The following is an 18,080-nucleotide window of genomic DNA, read 5'->3' on the forward strand; positions in this document are numbered from 1 at the left end:
ACTGTCCTCTCAGAAATGATAATATTCTAGAGAGACACTGGTGTCACTCAATCTGACTATCAGACTATTGATAGACCCCCCAAAACTGAACATCCTGCCCCCTGACTACTAGACTACTGAAATGATAGAACCCCCCCCCACACACACACACACACAACTGAACATTCTGCCTCTCTTCTCCCCCACAGAATCTCATTTCAGGAGAAGGAAAGGGCTGAAGCCTGGTGCCAGACAAAGGAGGAATTTAGAATTAGAAAACACAGTTCTAACAACTTGTTAGACTCTTTCCAGGATGAGACTGCCCCCTAGACTATGCTGGGTCAGTGCAGGGCAGGACCACACCTCCATCTAGATATCTTAGTTGAGCCCATTTCTGGCTCTGTATTAAACTTTACCCTCACTTCACCGTCCTGCAGATGGACCGGAGTGGGGGTTATCACTGGACCTCTTAGTCCTTCTTCCCAATGTGACTACACTGAATAAATGTCCTTTCTCTGCCCTTGAAACTACTAATTTGGATGTTTAAACTGGCTCCTTGAGGATGGATAGCCAAACCTGACTTCTTGGGATACAGAATGTGACTCTGATTTCAGTACCACCAACAGGCCCAACTATTTTTTTTTATATTGTGTATGTTTCAAATCTTTAAGAAATACATAGTTAACCTTACAATGTTTCTTAGCCACATTTAAAAAAAAAATTCTTGTATAGTGACTGTCTCTGTTGCTGCGCTAAAACACTATGACTAAGGCAACTTTTAGAAGAAAGCATTTAATTGGGGGCTGGATTATAGTTTCAGAGGGTGAGTTCATGGCCACCATGGCAGGGCACAAGGCAGCATGCCGACAGGCAGGCAGGTATGGCACTGGAGCAGTAGCTAAGCGCCTACATCTTGATCCACTGGCAGTGGGCAGAGAGAGAGGGACTGAGTCTGACATAGGATTTTGAGTCCTCAAAGCCCACCCCCAGTGACACACCCACTCCAGCAAACCCATACTTCCTAGTCCTTCCCAAATAGTTCTACTAACTGGGGACCAAGCATTCAAACATATGAGACTATAGGGACCATTATTATTCAAACCACCATAGTGACACTTAGTAAGTAATCTGGAATATTTCTTCATCCCACAAAAATAATGAAACTTTGTTTTTAGCTAGCACATCTTGATACTATAGGTCTCCTATGCGTTATGGCTAGGGACCCCTTTTAAAAATTAAATATTAATTTTGCAAATTGAAAAATTGGCAAGTTGTCTTGTGCTTCACAAAGAATGTTTTTTTAAAAATATTTTAAATTTATTTTTGACAATTTCATACATATAGATAATGTATCTTCATCATAAATTCTTGTCTTCGGGTCAACCTCTACTCCACTGGTGGATGGATGGAGTACCTTGTAATCTTTAACCTTCTGTGGGAACACATCTTCTCTTGGGCTGATGGAATTCCCAAGACTTGGTAAGGAGTTAAGTTAGATGAAGACAAGCTTTGCCCTGGAGCAAAAAGAAGCCTTCTTACAGGATGCTAGACTGCAGTCACAGGGCATCTTTGGAGATCCCAGAGGGCAAGACACGTGAGGGTTATGCGAAAGTTGCAGCAACTCAGCCATGGCCTGGTTCAACCCTGGCTGGTCCCCTTGGGGCTACGATTTGGTCCCCATAAGGCCCTTTGCTAGGAATGATGAAGGTGCTGACCCAGCAGGAAGCTGGGCATGGTGGATCCTGAACTCAGCTCCACTTCCAGCACCCTCTAACTGTTTCTGGAAGCCCTTCACCCCTCAGGCAACTTCAGTCCTCTTTTCCTGCCATCTGTTTCTTTAGTCTCCTTGAACTCTAGGAGACGCTCCACTCTCCTCCAGCTCTTCCCTTCTCCTGTTTGTCCTTGTTCAGTGCAAGGAATTTTCCACTTTGGGATCCAAAGTCAGGAAGAGTCATTTGCTGTGTTTTGCCTTATGTTCTGTCTCATTTCTCCCCTGGGACCATGACACCAGAAAAGTGGGGCTGACAGGAAGGGAGAAAAGACAAGGGAATGGCGATGCTGGGGAATAGTGTTGACTTCTGTCTCGAACTCATCTGCTGCCTTCTCACACTCGCTCACCTGCTGGTCAGCAGTCCCCTTTCAGAGACATTCTTACCTTTCCAGTTCCAAGCGCAGGGCACCCCCATGCTAGGCCCCAGAGCTCTGGACTTAGAACTGTTTCTGATCCAAAGGACCAGGGAAGCCAGACCTTCATTTACTCATCTCTAAAGTGGGTCAGTAGTAGAATTTTCCCTTTGGATTGTTGGAGGGATAAATAAGCTACCATGAGCAGATTACATCAAAGTGGGCCTGGAACCTAGCCAGAGATAAGAGCTGATTATGACAGCTACCATTGCAGACAATGGAGCCCTCTGGGGGGTTCTTAGCAGGGTAGAACTGATTAAGGCCTTGCTTTACAATTTCTCTGGTAGTGTATTGGGAAATGAATTGGAACAAGAGTCCTGGATGGTTAATCTTCATTGTCAATGTGACTGGATCTTGAACCGCTTAGAGGACACTCTTCTGGATGTGGCTTTGAGGAAGGCTCACCCTTAATACGGATGGTTGGGGGCCCAGACTGAATAAGGGGGGAAAGGAGAAAATCAGATGAGCCACATTATTCCCCTTCCTCTGCTGTCTGGTCCACCAAGATGTAAGGAGTCCTGGTCCTACACTCACACTGCTGTGAATTCTGCCATGCCTTCCCCAGCAGTATGGGCTCTAACTCTCAACCATGGGGCAGAAGAAACCTTCTTTCCCGGAAGTTGTTTCTGTCAGGTATTGGTCACAGTAGTAAGAAAAGTAAGGAAGATGGGTGCTAAGACTAAACAGAGGATTGCCATGGAGTGTTACTGTACTCTTTTTAAGTGCAAAAGGAACAGAGTCTTCAGGCAGTGGCAGCTGGGGTGAGAAGAGTTGAAACACTGGGTAGATCCAGGAGGTGTCAGTGACCAGATGGCAGTGAGGGAGCCTAGGAGGAGAGAGTTGGGAACTCTGGGACCTTGTCTCAGATGTGCCAGGCTTGCATGACTTGGAACAGAAGAGCTCCTGTGGGAGTCTACTGGCTGTGCGATGTCTGTGACTTGTTGTTGTAAGTAGCTAGAAAGGGGCCATGGACAGCCAGAGTGAGAGCCTCAAGAGAGGATGCAGGTGGAGACCGAGGATTGCCACACCATAGTAACCGAAGATGGGGGGAAGTTTGAGGTTGCTGAGGGAAATGGGCAGTGAGAAGAGGTGACCAAGGACTGAAGGTGGCAGGAAAAGGGATTAGATGGTGGTCTCAGAGCTTCAGAGGCATTGGCAGAGCCCTTAGCTTGTGCCAGTAATCATGAGTGCCTGAGGCTGCTGGTGGCAGGCTGGCCCACATTTAAGGAAGCCTGAGGACAGATGCACAGATGACACTGGCAGCTTTCAGGGGTTCTGAAGAGCACAGAAGCCGGGTCACAGCTCACAGAATGGGGCTCAGTTAAGTCTCCCGGAGGCCAACAGCTGGCGCAAGCAGTCACTCATGGTGAAGCCATCTGCAGCATAGGCCCCTGAACTCCGCCAAAACAAAATTTGCACTGAAGGCGGGAGGTTGTTAAATTAAGTAGGTGGCAGACACCATTTGATGACACTCCATCTCAGTGACAGCTTAGCATGCTGCCGGGGTGGAACGAGCAGGTGGCCAGAGAGAATTCAGGCCAAGGAGCTGGGTTTCTATTCCAGACTGAGCAGGACTCAGCAGGGCCCCAGATCAACCTCTGCCACAACACAAGGCATGAAAGGGACCCACTTTTTACTTCTGTCACCCCTAAGTCCCATGAAAGAGACCTGGTCAGTGTGCAGTCAGTGTTCACAGAATTGAGCTGAACAGACACTGCAGGCAAAAATAATGCTACTTTTTTTTTTTTGGCTTGCCCAAGGCCTGCCATGTGGAAGGCATTTTTTAAATCTAAGACATTTGAGTGAACATTGCCTCAATTTGCTGAATTCTGCCCCCAGTCAGTGTCACACATTGGACTCGCTTGTACACTTCAAGAATTCATTGCAGAATGAACTCTGAAAACCCTATGATGAGGGGTACTGAAGAGACTGTCAGGTGCATCTCCCTGGACTACCCCAAGGAGGACAGGCAGGAAAAGCAAGTTGAACAAATGTTGCTGGCCTCAAACTCCAGTTTTGGGAAGAGTTACTGGCAGCAGTGCCCAGTTTCTGGAAGCATGAGCTGAGACTTTCTGGATGGGCAGGACACATCTCCATCTGCAATGCTCCCTGGCGGTTCCTTAGAACAAAGGCACAGAGGCACTCTTCATGGAACACAGTTTTGCTCTCTTACTCTATGTGCCGAGAAGACAAATTCCCCTCAGTGAGGGGGTTTCATGATACCCCAACCAGACATTTTGTAGTTCCATCATGGGGGAGACTTGGTTTTAGAAAATCTAGCAGAGCATGTTGGATACTAGTAAAATGTTGAGAAACGGAGTCCATTCATTCATTCTACCATTCACTTGTTTATTCTCTAATCCCTTAAATGTTTATTGAACACCATGCGTGTTTTAAGAATCAGGAATAGAGTGCATTAGCTTTCTGTTGCTGTGATAAAACACCACGACCAAGGCAATTTATGGAAGGAGGGGCTACTTCGACCCTACTACTCCTAGAGGGGTAGGAGTCCATCTTGGAAGGGAATCGTGGCTACAAATGACAGGTATGGGGGCAGGAGAAGGAAGCTTGCTCATCATATCCTCAAGTGCAAACACAAGTCAGAGAGAACAAATTGGAAGTAGAGCAAAGCTAGAAACTCTCAGAGCCTGCCCACAGAGATGAACTTCCTCTTGCAAGCCATACCTCCCCATAACCTGTCCAGACAGTGCCCCCAACCAGGAACCAAGTGTTCAAATGCCTGCACATATGTGGGACATTTCTTATCCCAGTACCACAGAGAATGAACAAAGAAAGGTAAGAAGGACCTTTCTTCTGAAAGTAAAAAGTGGGAAGCAGTCAGGTAAAAGGTGTGTGTGTGTGTGTGTGTGTGTGTGTGTGTGTGTGTGTGTGTGTGTGTGTGTATGTACATACCATCATGTGACAAACATGTATGGATAGCGTGTGAGCAACATTAAAACAATATCAACAACAAAAACAGTGAATACTGCTTAGTGGGGACCGAACACTATTCTAACATTCATCTTACTTTCCCAATGGCTCTATGAAGTAAAAATTATTATTATCCAACTTTACAACTAGGGAAACACCCTCAGGAGCTATGTGACTTGCCCCAGGTCACATATCACAGGTAGGGGAGCCAAGGATTTGAACTCAGTTTGAGCCAAACTCTTTACAAATGTTCTGTCCTGTTTTCCACAGAAGTAAGGGTCTCAGCAACTTCAGACATCACAGCACCAGGAGGAATATTTATGCTGTGGAAGAACTACCCTTCATGGATGAGGGTAGCAGTGAATAACTCCAAGTATCTGCAGAGTTGTCGTGGAAGCTATCACCTTCCCACACCATACTATGTGTTGAGGTTGGGTTTTGTTTTTGTTTTTGAAACCTACTTCATCCTCACTGTGCACAATACTGGTAGATAAAGGTCCACTCCCTGCCCCAAGACCAAGAGTGCCTTGATAGCCAAGCTGGGCTTTGGCACCCTTCTTGTGCAGTATTCATTGTTGGTACTAAGACACGTACCAGTTGGGCATGACTGTTGACAGTTCAGGATGCAGAGATTCTCAGGTGTCAAGCTTGCAGTTGCTGAGTTCTTTGAGCTAATGTAATTTGTAAAGAGAATTTTTCTGCAGAGTTGGTGATTGTTGCTAATAAGTCCAGGATGCCAACTAATCTTTGCAGGTGAAAGAGAGATATGTTTTTCCTGGGTATCTACAGCAGGGCCAATAATAGGAAGTTGGCTTTATTTCAGCATGGGTGGGCCTACAGATTAGAGAGCTGAAGATGGGAAAGCAGCCTCTGAGAAGCAGGGAGACTCCTTCCTGGAGGTATTCAGGTATAAAGCACTGCATTGGAAGGGATTCCCCTATAGACTGCAAGATTGAATAAATCCCCTTACTATTCTTTTGACTGAAATTGGGCTACAGTTCCACATATGTTTTGCTGCCTCTCTCGGTGCTTGAGAATATCTTAAGTGCAAGCTTCCCACCTCTGCACCTTACTGTCTGTGAACAGGTGCACCTTGACAAGCAGTATATAGCGATCCCAATAGTTACTACTCACTGGGGGCTGCTTTTAACCAGGCACTTTCTTAAGTGTTTTACATATGCTAAAATATTAAATTCATATAACTAACTGCTAGGGTTTGGGTTTTTGATTAGTTTGTTTTGTTTTTCATTATTGTGACCAAAATACTCTATAGAAACAAGTAAAGGGAGGAAAGACTTCTTTCAGCTCACAGTTTCCAGTCCATCATGGCAGGGCTGAGCAGCTCAGTCAGCCAATGGTGGCAGAAGCTGTGGCAGGGGATAGCTGTTTACATCACAGAAGACAGACAAGTAGAGAGTGCAGGAACCAGAGTCTGGGTTTTATCCCCCACAAGCCTAGTGACCTACTTCTAGGTCTTAGCCAGGCCCTCACATCCTAAAGGTTCCAAAATTTCCAAATAGTGCCACCAGCTGTGGACCAAACATTCAAACCATATCGGCACACTGTGTTAAAACCATAACAGATTTGGAATGTCCCCAAACACCCATGTGTTAAGGGCTTGGTGTCCAGCTTATGGTGCTATTGGGAGAAGAGAAGGTAGAACCTTTAAGACTAGGAGCCTCACAGGAAAAAGCTAGGTTATTGGGATCTGTCTGTGAAGGAAAATGTCGGGATGCTGGTCCCTCTCTTTCTGTCCCTCTGGCTTCCTGACCACTATGACATGAGCAGCTTATGCTCACCACCTCACCACAGGCCCAAAAACAACAAGACCAACCTGTCATGGACGCAAACCTTGAAAATTCTGAGCCAAAATAATTGCTTCCTCTTTTTAAGTTGTTGTAAGCAAGCTATTATCCAAATATGTGTTGCCAATGATATCTGCATTGCTAGGATTTCTATTAGTTAGATGGGGAAAATAAGTCAAAGAAAAAGTCAGAAATTCCTTGAGTTATAGAGCTAGGAGTATGAAAGCAGGGGCTTGCTTTCTGCTAGAACTATGCCCTTGACCTGAATTAAAAAAAAAATGTCATGATGTGCATAGTGATGAGGATAAGCATGTTTATTGTCATGTATGATTAAAGAAAACATCAGAGCCCGCTTCACCCACCAGGGCATCAGTATTGCTTTGCTTGATGGCAATTTCACATGACCGGTTAGTTCTGGATATAAATTCACGGTCAGCAGGAGTTGACAGACCTTACCTGGAGATGAGGAAGTTCCTGGGGGCAGAGGGAATGGAGTCATGGTGGAGGCAAGCTAAAGCTTGCTCTGACTAGCTCACAAGTGCTAATTGCACACATCCCTTTCCAATTCTGAGATCAGTGACTTCCTGTTGATAGCTGGAAATAGGCCATAGAGAAAATATTTCAAGCAAAAACTTGACAAATACTAAAATAATAATGCAACCAAGAAAGAGATTTTTTTCTCAAGTTGTGGTAAATGATGCTGTCATATACAACTTTGTCATGTCTTCATCTGAACTTGGGTTGTCCAAGGAAAAAAATTTCCTTCTTCTGGTACTTCTTGAGACATTGTTTCCCTTTCTGTGCCCTAGAGAGTCACTCCTTTTGTCAAGCAAAAGATGGCATGCTGCCCAGTTAAGGCACACTTACAGTGCCAACACCCAGCTCATTTCAGCAAAGCTTGGAGGAGGCTTTCTCTAGAGAGGATCTTTCTATATTCACAAAGGACCACAAAGGGTACAAACTGGTCCCAGGGCAATGACTCTAGCACTTTAGTTTCCAATTCTACATCCCCTAGGTGAACTTGAGCAAGCTAACAACCCACCCTGGGTCAGTCATTGCCCAACAAAGCATAGATACCAACATGCGTTAGCTACATCAGAGAGCTTAGTGAATAAGGTGTGTGACATCAAGCAGTCTGCTTGTGTAAGAGTCATCTGTCAAAGCTAAGGATCTGGAAATCTGTTGGTGGTATATGCCCTGCAGGGGAAGAGGGGAGTGATGGGCAAGGAGGAGAGGAAGAGGATGAAGAAGGAATAGCAAGGGAGAATGTAAAGGGATAAGACCGATGGATGGTTCGTTTTCAGTCATCTTGACTGAGCTGAGGGACATCAGATAGTTGGTAATGGGTTATTTCTATGTTTGAGTGTGCAGGTATTTCTGGAATTGGTGGAGTGAGTGATGAATATTCACTTCACCAGTGTGGCAAGGCAACATCCAGAGTGGGGAGGGTCTAGCAAAGCCATCTCTCCATGGGCTCAAACATTCATCTCCTGCTGTTGAATAGTGGTGCCCTTGGTTTTCAGGCCTTTGTCTCAGTCTGGTAGTTATATTATACCATCAGCTCTCTGCTTCTTAGGTCTTAGATTGAATTACAAACAGCTTTCCTGAGCCTCTGGCTTGAAGGTTAAGGGAAGTCTTCATTACCTCAAGTGTGCCAATAATCAGGTGTGCCAATCACCACAATAAATCCCCTCTTACACAGACATACCTCTGTAACTATCTATCTATCTATCTATCTATCTATCTATCTATCTATCTATCTATCTATCATCTATCTATCTATCTATCTCATCTGTCTTATCTATATATCCATCTCTCTCTCTTTCTCTCTCTGTCTCTGTGTGTGTGTGTGTGACATCTCTGTATCCCCTCTTTCTGAGAGAGAGAGAGAGAGAGAGAGAGAGAGAGAGAGAGAGAGAGAGAGAGAGAGAATGTGTGTGTATGGGGTGTGTGACAACACCACAGAATTTTCACTCCATCAGAACTACCTCCTCTTATTGTTTCTCTGTTCCAGGGGCAGTAGCAGCTTGCCATGTTGCTAACCCATCATCTTTGCCACACAGCTCTTTCATCCCTGGTAACACCACTATGTTATAAGTTTCCCAAATGAATGTCTTAATCAGAGTTCTCTAAAGAACTAGAACCACAAGACTGAATATTTACTAAAGGGGGATTTACTAGGTTGGCTTAACAATCAGATGTGGGTTGTTCAAAAGGTTGTTTTCAAAAACTGGAAAGGCTGAGAACCTGCAAGCCATGTAGTACACAAGACACGGTGCCTCAGCAGCCCTGACCTGGTGAGGACTCTAGAACCTGAGCGCTCTGCTTCAACTGAGCTAGAAGAGAGGGCAGCCTGCAAGAGTATCCAAATTCTTTGGCATCTTCAAGCATCTCCCCCTTCCACAGCTCCTTGAATGTCAGAACACCTTTATGTGGTGGCGCACGCCTTTAATCCCAGCACTCGGGAGGCAGAGCCAGGCGGATCTCTGTGAGTTCGAGGCCAGCCTGGTCTACCAAGTGAGTTCCAGGAAAGGCACAAAGCTACACAGAGAAACCCTGTCTCAAAAAACCAAAAAAAAAAAAAAAAAAAAAAAAAAAAAAAAAAAAAAAAAAAAAGATGGTTCTGGACACCCTCACATCCTGCTACACGTCCTGGGGAACAGTCTCCTTGAAATGAAGACAACAGTCTCTTGCCTGGGCAGCTGGTTCAGTGTAAAGTCTCAAACCAGCAGCTCTCAACTTGAAGTTGATATTTTAGAAAGCTGTAGAAAATCAAATGCTCTCCCTTTAGATTGATTAAATCTGGTCATGACAGATCACAATTGTAAACTGGAGGAATTGCTTTAGAAGCCATGGTACTCATCAGAAAGATGGGAAAAGCATGTTCGGAGGCCGGCACAGCAGTGAACACTGAAGGAGGCCAGTATCAGCAGAGGACACCCCAGTGTCCCCAGCAAGACACTACAAAGCCCTTGTATGTCTTGCTTTTCTTTTTCTATGAACGCATATCAAAGTCTTTGCTTCCCCACTTGCAGAAGTATTTTGCAATTTTCCTGTGCCACATCAACCTGCCAGTCTCACTATCCTTATACTTGGGGGCCATTACAGGGGATTACTGGGTCGGGCAGTGGTGGCGCACACCTTTAATCCCAGCACTCGGGAGGCAGAGGCAGGCAGATCTCTGTGAGTTCGAGGCCAGCCTGGTCTACAGAGTGAGTTACAGGAAAGGTGCAAAGCTACACAGAGAAACCCTGTCTTGAAAAACCAAAAAAAAAAAAAAGGGGGGGGATTACTGGAATACAGACACTGTGAAAGCACCATGGTCATCAGATAAGGGAGAGGCCACTGGGTGACTAAGGGACAAAGTACGAATATGCTAGACAAAGGCATGACTCATTTCCAGGGGGGAGTAGAACTGGAAGCTGAGCCAAGATCTCATTATGCTACTCAGAATGCAGCACAATTTAAAATTTATGAATTGTTTATTTCTAAGATTTTTCCACTTAATATTTTCATATTGCAGTTGACTGCGGGGCACCAAAACCGTGGAAAGTGAAACCTTGACTGAGGGGGCTGACTGTATGCATTAGCATACTGATTCATCTTTCTCCCACATCCATCCCTTCAACAGCTAGCTCCTAACTGGCCTGCAGACAGAAAGCTGTCACTGGCAGCTCTCAGCCAGTGGCTCTTCAGAGTGACTCAATGACTCCCACATCAGCCTCATCTGAGAGTTTGCTAGAAACTCAAATCCTCCAGCCCCAGGACTCTCTGCTCAGAAATCCTAGGATGGGTCCCAGCAGCTGACATTCTAATAAATCTTCCAGAAGAATCAGATGAATGCTGAGTCTGAAACACCTCAGCATAGATCATTGATTCTCAACCTTCCTAATGCTGTGATCCTTTCATTCAGTTCCTCATGTGGTGACCCTCAATCATAAAATTAGTTTCGTTGCTACTTCATAACTAATTTTGCTACTGTTATGAATTGGAATGTTAATATCTGTTTTCCAATGGTCTTAGGTGACCTCTGTGAAAGGGTCATTTGATTCCCCAAAGGTTGAAAACCACTGGCCCAGATGTCCTTCTTTATCTGCTGGTGACTTCCACAGTGGCCATTCACACTTTTCCCTCTGAGGCATAGCTTTGTTTATTTAGCTGACTTAACTCTCTCACTCCTTGTCATTCCAGACCTGAAATTCCTACCAGGTTGTTAAAGATAACTCCAGCTTCTTGCCCCTCCGAGCTCTGCAAGGTGACCCAAGGGTGATTTGTCTGAGCATGCATTATGAGCCCATATTCATTGTTTGTGCACACACAGAAATGGAGTCTTCCTTTCCATCAGATTCAAGGTAATGATTTGAGAAAGGCATTACTTTATGATTTTGCTATTGAGATGGCTACAATGGTGTGTTTGCAAATTATTATGATTCTCTTCTCTTATCAGATAAAGGCTTTGGGGAGAAAGATATTTGACCTGGGACAGAGGCATGGATGATATTTCTCCTCCATGGATATGGCCAGTGCTGTGTGGGTGTACATACTTGTGATTTGAGATAGGATGGGTAGGTGGTAGAAATTCAGAAAAGGAAAAGTGTAGATGTAACCAACCGTCTTATTAAATAAGGAACACAGAACCAATGCAAAGAAGAAAGCCAAGAGATCAGAGCTAAGAGCCTTACCCGCCTGCTGCAGCTAGTGTCTTCAGCCAAGAGACCTCCCCAAAAGAGACCTACTTCCTGTCTGTTTGTCTTTATATAGACTTTCTGTTCTGTCTTCTCATTGGTTGTAAACCCAACCACATGACCGCCTCATCACTGCCTGTTTGTACAGACCTCCAGATCTTCTATGGTTAGTATCGAGATTAAAGGCGTGTGTCTCCAATGCTGGCTGTATCCTTGACCACACAGAGATCTACCTAGCTCTACCTACCAAGTGCTGGGATTAAAGGCATGCGCCACGAATGCCCAGCTCTGCTATGGCTTGCTATTAGCTCTGACCCCCAGGCAACTTTATTTATTAACATACAAATAAAAATCACATTTCAGTACAAATAAAATATCACCATAGAAAAGGGTAATACTTTTTTTTAATTTGTAGCAAACACATCTTCCCTTTCAATGGTGCTGCCAAATAGTCTGGGTTGGAAGTTTTGGACCCAGAGCGGTCAGAGCAGCAATGTGTTACTATGGAGATTTTCCAACCTAGGATACTGGAATTCATCCATGTGCTCATTTCAAGCACAGGAAGGAAGGGTCTCTGTGTGTGGCTAGCCTATGTCCCTGTAGAAAATTAACAATCACAGGGAGGCTTTCCTTGCTTTGGTGGATGCAAGACAGGATGTGCTCTCAGATCTTCATGAACTCCAACAGGAGAATTCACGTTCTATCAGATTAGATGTAGGCATTCTGCAAGTATGAATGATGGCTGAAGGAGAAACCAGTTAGAGCCTCGGCATGAATCCAGTCTCTTGGCTCACAAGCTCTCACCCTCATCAAAATGCTTGCTTTCCACTACACTATGCTCAACACTCATCATCTCTGCATTTTATTTATGATCACACACATATATGAAAAAGACTCCAGGGTTTGAAGGATCACCCCTTATGGAGTGGATACACATTAACACAGACTCTCACTAAATATGGAGGCAGCCATTCCCCCCTCATCCTTTCACAGCTTTCCTGGAGGGCAAGTTTGGCAGCAGTAACTGTAAGTCGTGTAAATGAGTTGGAGTGCTCCACACAGTGAGTAACTGAGTGCAGAAGATTCTCCAACGGCCTGATTCATTTCAGCTGTGACCAACAGTTCGGCCATGAACAACCTGTTGTAGGTACGTGATGGATGATGATGGTGTTCAAGTGGAATTTGCAGATGGTTCTACAGAGCAACAGACTATGGAGACTCACTACCTGGCAAAAACCATTTTTCCATTTTCGGTGTAGATGATATAAATATTGCAGCAATGTTTTCATACTATGTAAGAACCACAGCATGGGTGGGAAACAGAATCTCATCACAAACTATCACTCAGGTATTGACGTGGCCATTCACCTTTCAAATCTTTACCCATGACAATTGTTTTTCTCCTCCTCCTCCTCCTCCTCCTCCTCTTCCTCCTCCTCCTCCTCCTCCTCTTCCCCCTCCCCCTCCTCCCCTTCCCCCTTTTCCTCCTTCTCCCCACTCCTTCTTTTTTGGTTTTTCAAGACAGGATTCCTCTGTGTAGTTTTGATGCCTGTCCTGGATCTCACTCTGTAGACTAGGCTAGCCTCAAACTCACAGAGATTCACCTGGCTCTGCCTCCCGAGTGCTGGGATTAAAGGTGTGTGCCACCACTGCCCCCTCCCCTTTTTAATACTTTGAAAAATATTTCTTTTTTTAGTCAACTGATTTTTTTAAATTTATAGTATTTTTATATTTTACATAACAAACACAGATCCCCCTCTCAGCCCTCCTCCCACTGCCCCAGCCTCCCCCAACCCCCAACCCCCATCCCCTCCTCCAAAAGGGTAAGGCTGGCCATGGGGAGTCAGCAAAGCCTGGTATATTCAACTGAGGCGGGACCAAGCCCTTTCCCCCTGCATCAAGGGTGGGCAAGGCATCTGACCATAGGTAATGGGCCAGCTCATGCACCAGGGATAGATCCTGATCCCGCTGCCAGGAGCCCCTCAAACAGACCAAGCTGCACACTGTCTCCCATATGCAGAGTGCCTAGTCCGGTCCCATGCAGGTTCCACAGCTGTCAGTCTAAAGTTCATGAGTGCCTATAAGCTCGGTTCAGTTGTCTCTGTAGATTTCCCCATGATGATCTTGAACTCCCCCGACCCCGGCCCCCGCGCTCCTTGCTCATATAATCCCTCTTCCTTCTCTTCAGCTGGACTCCATGAGCTCAGCCTGGTGCTTGGTTGTGGATCTCTGCATCTACTTCCATCAGTTACTGGATGAAGGCTCTATGACAGTTAGGGTATTTACCAATCTGATTACTAGTCCATTATTACTATTACTAGTCCACTGATACTCTCCACTATTGCTAGTAGTTTAATCTAAGGTCATTCTTGTGGATTCCTGGGAATCTCCCTAGCACCAAGTTTCTCCCTTACCCCATGTCTCCCTCTACCAAGATATGTCTTTCATTGCTCTCCTGATTGGTCCCTCCCCAAGCTCGACCATCCCATTCCCTCATGTTCTCATCCCCCATCCTCTTCCCTCTGTTGCCTCCCATCCCCAGTTTATTCATGGATATCTCATATGTTTTCTCTTCCCAAGGCAATACATGCATCCCTCTTAGGGTCCTCCTTGTTTCTTAGCTTCTCTGGAGCTGTGGGTTATCATCTGATTATCCTTTGCTTTGCATCTAGTATCCACTTATGAGTGAGTACATACCATGTTTGTCTTTCTGAGTCTGGGTTACTCACTCAGGATGATATTTTCTAGTCCCATCCAGTTGCCTGCAAATTTCATGATGTCATTGTTTTTACAACTGAGTATTACTCCACTGTGTATATGTACCACATTTTCTTTATCCATTCTTTGGTTGGGGGGCATCTAGGTTGTTTTCAGGTTCTGGTTATTACAAATAATGCTGCTATGAACATAGTGAAGCAAGTATCCTTGTGGTATGATTGAGTATTCCTTGGGTATATGCCTAAGAGTAGTATCATTGAGTCTTGAGGTAGATTGATTCCCAATTTTCTGAGAAGTCGCCATACTGATTTCCACAGTGGCTGTACAAAGTTTGCATTCCCATCAACTCTCTTGCTCCACATCCTCTCCAACATAAGCTGTCATCAGTGTTTTTGATCCTAGCAATTCTGACAGATGTAAGATGATATCTCAGAGTCGTTTTGATTTTCATTTCCCTGATGACCAAGGATGTTAAGCAATTCCTTAAATGTCTTTTGGCCATTTGACATTCTTCTGTTGAGAATTCTCTGTTTAGATCCGTAGCCCATTTTTTAAATGGATTGTTTGGTAGTTTGCTGTCTAGTTTCTTGAATTCTTTATATATCTTGGTGATCAGCCCTCTGTTAGATGTGGTTTGGTGAAGATCTTTTCCCATTCTGTAGGCTGCCATTTTGTCTTATTTACCATGTCCTTTGCCTTACAGAAGCTTCTCAGTTTCAAGAGGTCCCATTTATTAATTGTTTCTCTCAGTGTCTGTGCTACTGGTGTTATATTTAGGAAGTGATCTCCAGTGCCAATGCGTTCAAGACTACTTCCTACTTTCTCTTCCATCAGGTTCAGTGTAGCTGGATTTACGTTAAGGTCTTTGATTCACTTGGACTTGAGTTTTGTGCATGGCAATAGATATGGATCTATTTGCAATCTTCTACATGTTGACATCCAGTTATGCCAGCACCATTTGTTGAAGATGCTTTCTTTTTTCCATTGTACAGTTTTGGCTTTGCTATCAAAAATCAGGTGTTCATATGTGTGTGGATTAATGTCAGGGTCTTCAGTTTAATTCTACTGGTCCACATGTCAGTTTTTATGCCAATACCAAGCTGTTTTTATTACTATAGCTCTATAGTAGAACTTGAAGTCAGGGATGGTGATGGCTCCAGAAGCTGCTTTATTGTAAAGGATTGCTTTAGCTATCATAGGTTTTTTGTTTTTCCATATAAAGTTGAGTATTGTTATTTTGAGTTTTGTGAAGAATTGTATTGAGATTTTGATGGGGATTGCATTGAACCTGTAGATTGCTTTTGGTAAGATTGCCATTTTTACTATGTTAGCTCTACCTATTCATGAGCATAGGAGATCTTTCCATTTTCTGATATCTTCTTCAATTTCTTTCTTTAAGGACTTAAAATTTTTTTTCATACAGGTCTTTCACTTGTTTGGTTAGAGTTACCCCAAGGTATTTTATATTATTTATGGCTATTATAAAGAGTGATTTTCTCTGATTTCTTTCTCGGCCCATTTATCATTTGTATATAGGAGGGCTACTGATTTTTTTTTTTAGTTAATCTTGTATCCTGCCACATTACTGAAGGTGTTTATTGGTTGAAGGAATTCCCTGATAAGAATTTTTGGGGTCATTTATATATACTATCATATCATCTGCAAATAGTGAAAGTTTGACTTCTTCCTTTCCAATTTGTATCCCCTTGATCTCCTCTTGTTGTCTTATTGCTCTAGCTAGAACTTTGAGTACTATATTGAACAGATATGGGAAGAATGGACAGCCTTGTCTTATGCTTGATTTTAGTAGAATTACTTTGAGTTTCTCTCTACTTAATTTGATGTTGGCTGTTGGCTTGCTTGTAAATTGCCTTTATTTTGTTTAGGTATGTTCCTTGTATTCTTGATCTCCCCAAGACCTTTATCATGAAGGGGTGTTGGATTTTTGTCAAAGGTTTTTTCAGCATCTAATAAGATGATCATGTGGGGTTTTTTCTTTCAGTTTGTTTATATGATGGATTACATTGACAGATTTTCATATGTTGAATCATCCCTGCATCTCTGGAATGAAGCCTACTTGATCATGATGGATGGGGTTTTTGTTTGTTTGTTTTTGATGTGTTCTTGGATTCGGTTTGCCGATATTTATTGAGTATTTTTGTATCAATGTTCATGAGGGAGATTAGTCTGTAATTCTCTTTCTTTGTTGCATCTTTGTGTGGTTTGGGTATCAGGGTATCTGTAGCCTCATAAAAAGAGTTTGCCAATGTTCCTTCTGTTTCTATTGTGTGGAATGATATTGAGGAGAATTGGTAAAATTCTGCACTGAAACCATCTAGCCCTGGGCTTTTTCTGGTTGGGAGATTTTAATGACTGCTTCTGTTTCCATAGGGGTTGTAGGTCTATTTAAATTGTTTATCTGGTTGTGATTTAATTTGAGTATGTTGTACCTATCCAGAAAAAAAGTCCATTTCTTTTAGATTTTCCAATTTTGTGGAGTACAGATTTTTGAAGTATGACTCTGGATTTCCTCCTTGTCTGTTGTTATGTCTCCCTTTTCATTTCTCATTTTGTAAATTTGGATATTCTCTCTCTGCTTTTTAGTTAGTTTGGATAAGGGTTTGTCTATCTTGTTGATTGTTTTGAAGAACCAACTCTAGGCTTCATTGATTCTTTGTATTGTTCTTCTTGTTTCTATTTTATTGATTTCATCCCTCAATTTGATTATTTCCTGTCATCTACTTCTCCTGGGTGACTTTGCTTCTTTTTGTTCCAGAGCTTTCAGGTGTGCTGTTAAGTCGCTAGTGTGAGATTTCTCCAACTTCTTTCTGTAGGCATTTAGAGCTTCGAACTTTCCTCTTAGTACTGTTTTCATAGTGTCCCATAAGTTTGGGTATGTTGCACATTTATTTTCATTGAATTCTAGGAAGCCTTTGATTTGTTTCTTTATTTCTTACTTGACCCAGTGGTGATTCAGTTGAGCATTGTTCAGTTTCTATGAGTTTGTAGGCTTTCTGTAATTTGTGTTGTTGAATTTTAACTTTAAGCTATGGGGGCCATGGTAATTCTTCATACAATACCATTTAGTCTAAATATTTTTACATCTTAAATACATAAATCTTCACACAAAGCAACTTGTGTGCCATGCATTACATCATTAAGATATTGATGGTGATTACGGGGTAAATCAAGGACAATGATCATAAACCAAGCATAGATATTTACAAATCACCATGGTGAAACTGCTATAGTTCTGTATAAAATTCTTCTCAAACCCTATTTAAATGCCTTCTAAAAAGTAGTGCTCTGATATAAACTGAAGTTTTTGGATCAGTAGTTAACTGACAACACTTGGTGTCAGGATAGAGGCTGCAAGGGTGCTTGTTGCTATGGCGATTGTCACAGACAAATTTCATTCACTATGGGGGCCTTTCTATAGTCATGCATCAGTAACAATGGATACATTCTGGGAAAGGCATTGTTAGGGAGTTCTATTATGGTGTGACTGCCATAGAATATTTTCATACCAGACAGTATAGGACAATTGCTCAACTCAGACTTTTTACCATCAAGGGGCATGATGCCATTAGTCACACTTTCTCATCTCTGTTACAAAACATCCTAAAGGGGGTTGGTAAGATGAGCTGGGAGTAAAGGTGTTCACAGCCAAGCCTGAGCAACTGGATTCAATCACCCACACAGTGGAAGGAGAGAACCAGCCCCTTTAAGTTACCCTCTGACCTACACACACACACACACACACACACACACACACACA

Source organism: Peromyscus californicus, unplaced genomic scaffold, assembly GCF_007827085.1.
Source record: "Peromyscus californicus insignis strain IS unplaced genomic scaffold, ASM782708v3 Scaffold_8__1_contigs__length_139910024, whole genome shotgun sequence".
Classification (NCBI taxonomy): Eukaryota; Metazoa; Chordata; class Mammalia; order Rodentia; family Cricetidae; genus Peromyscus; species Peromyscus californicus.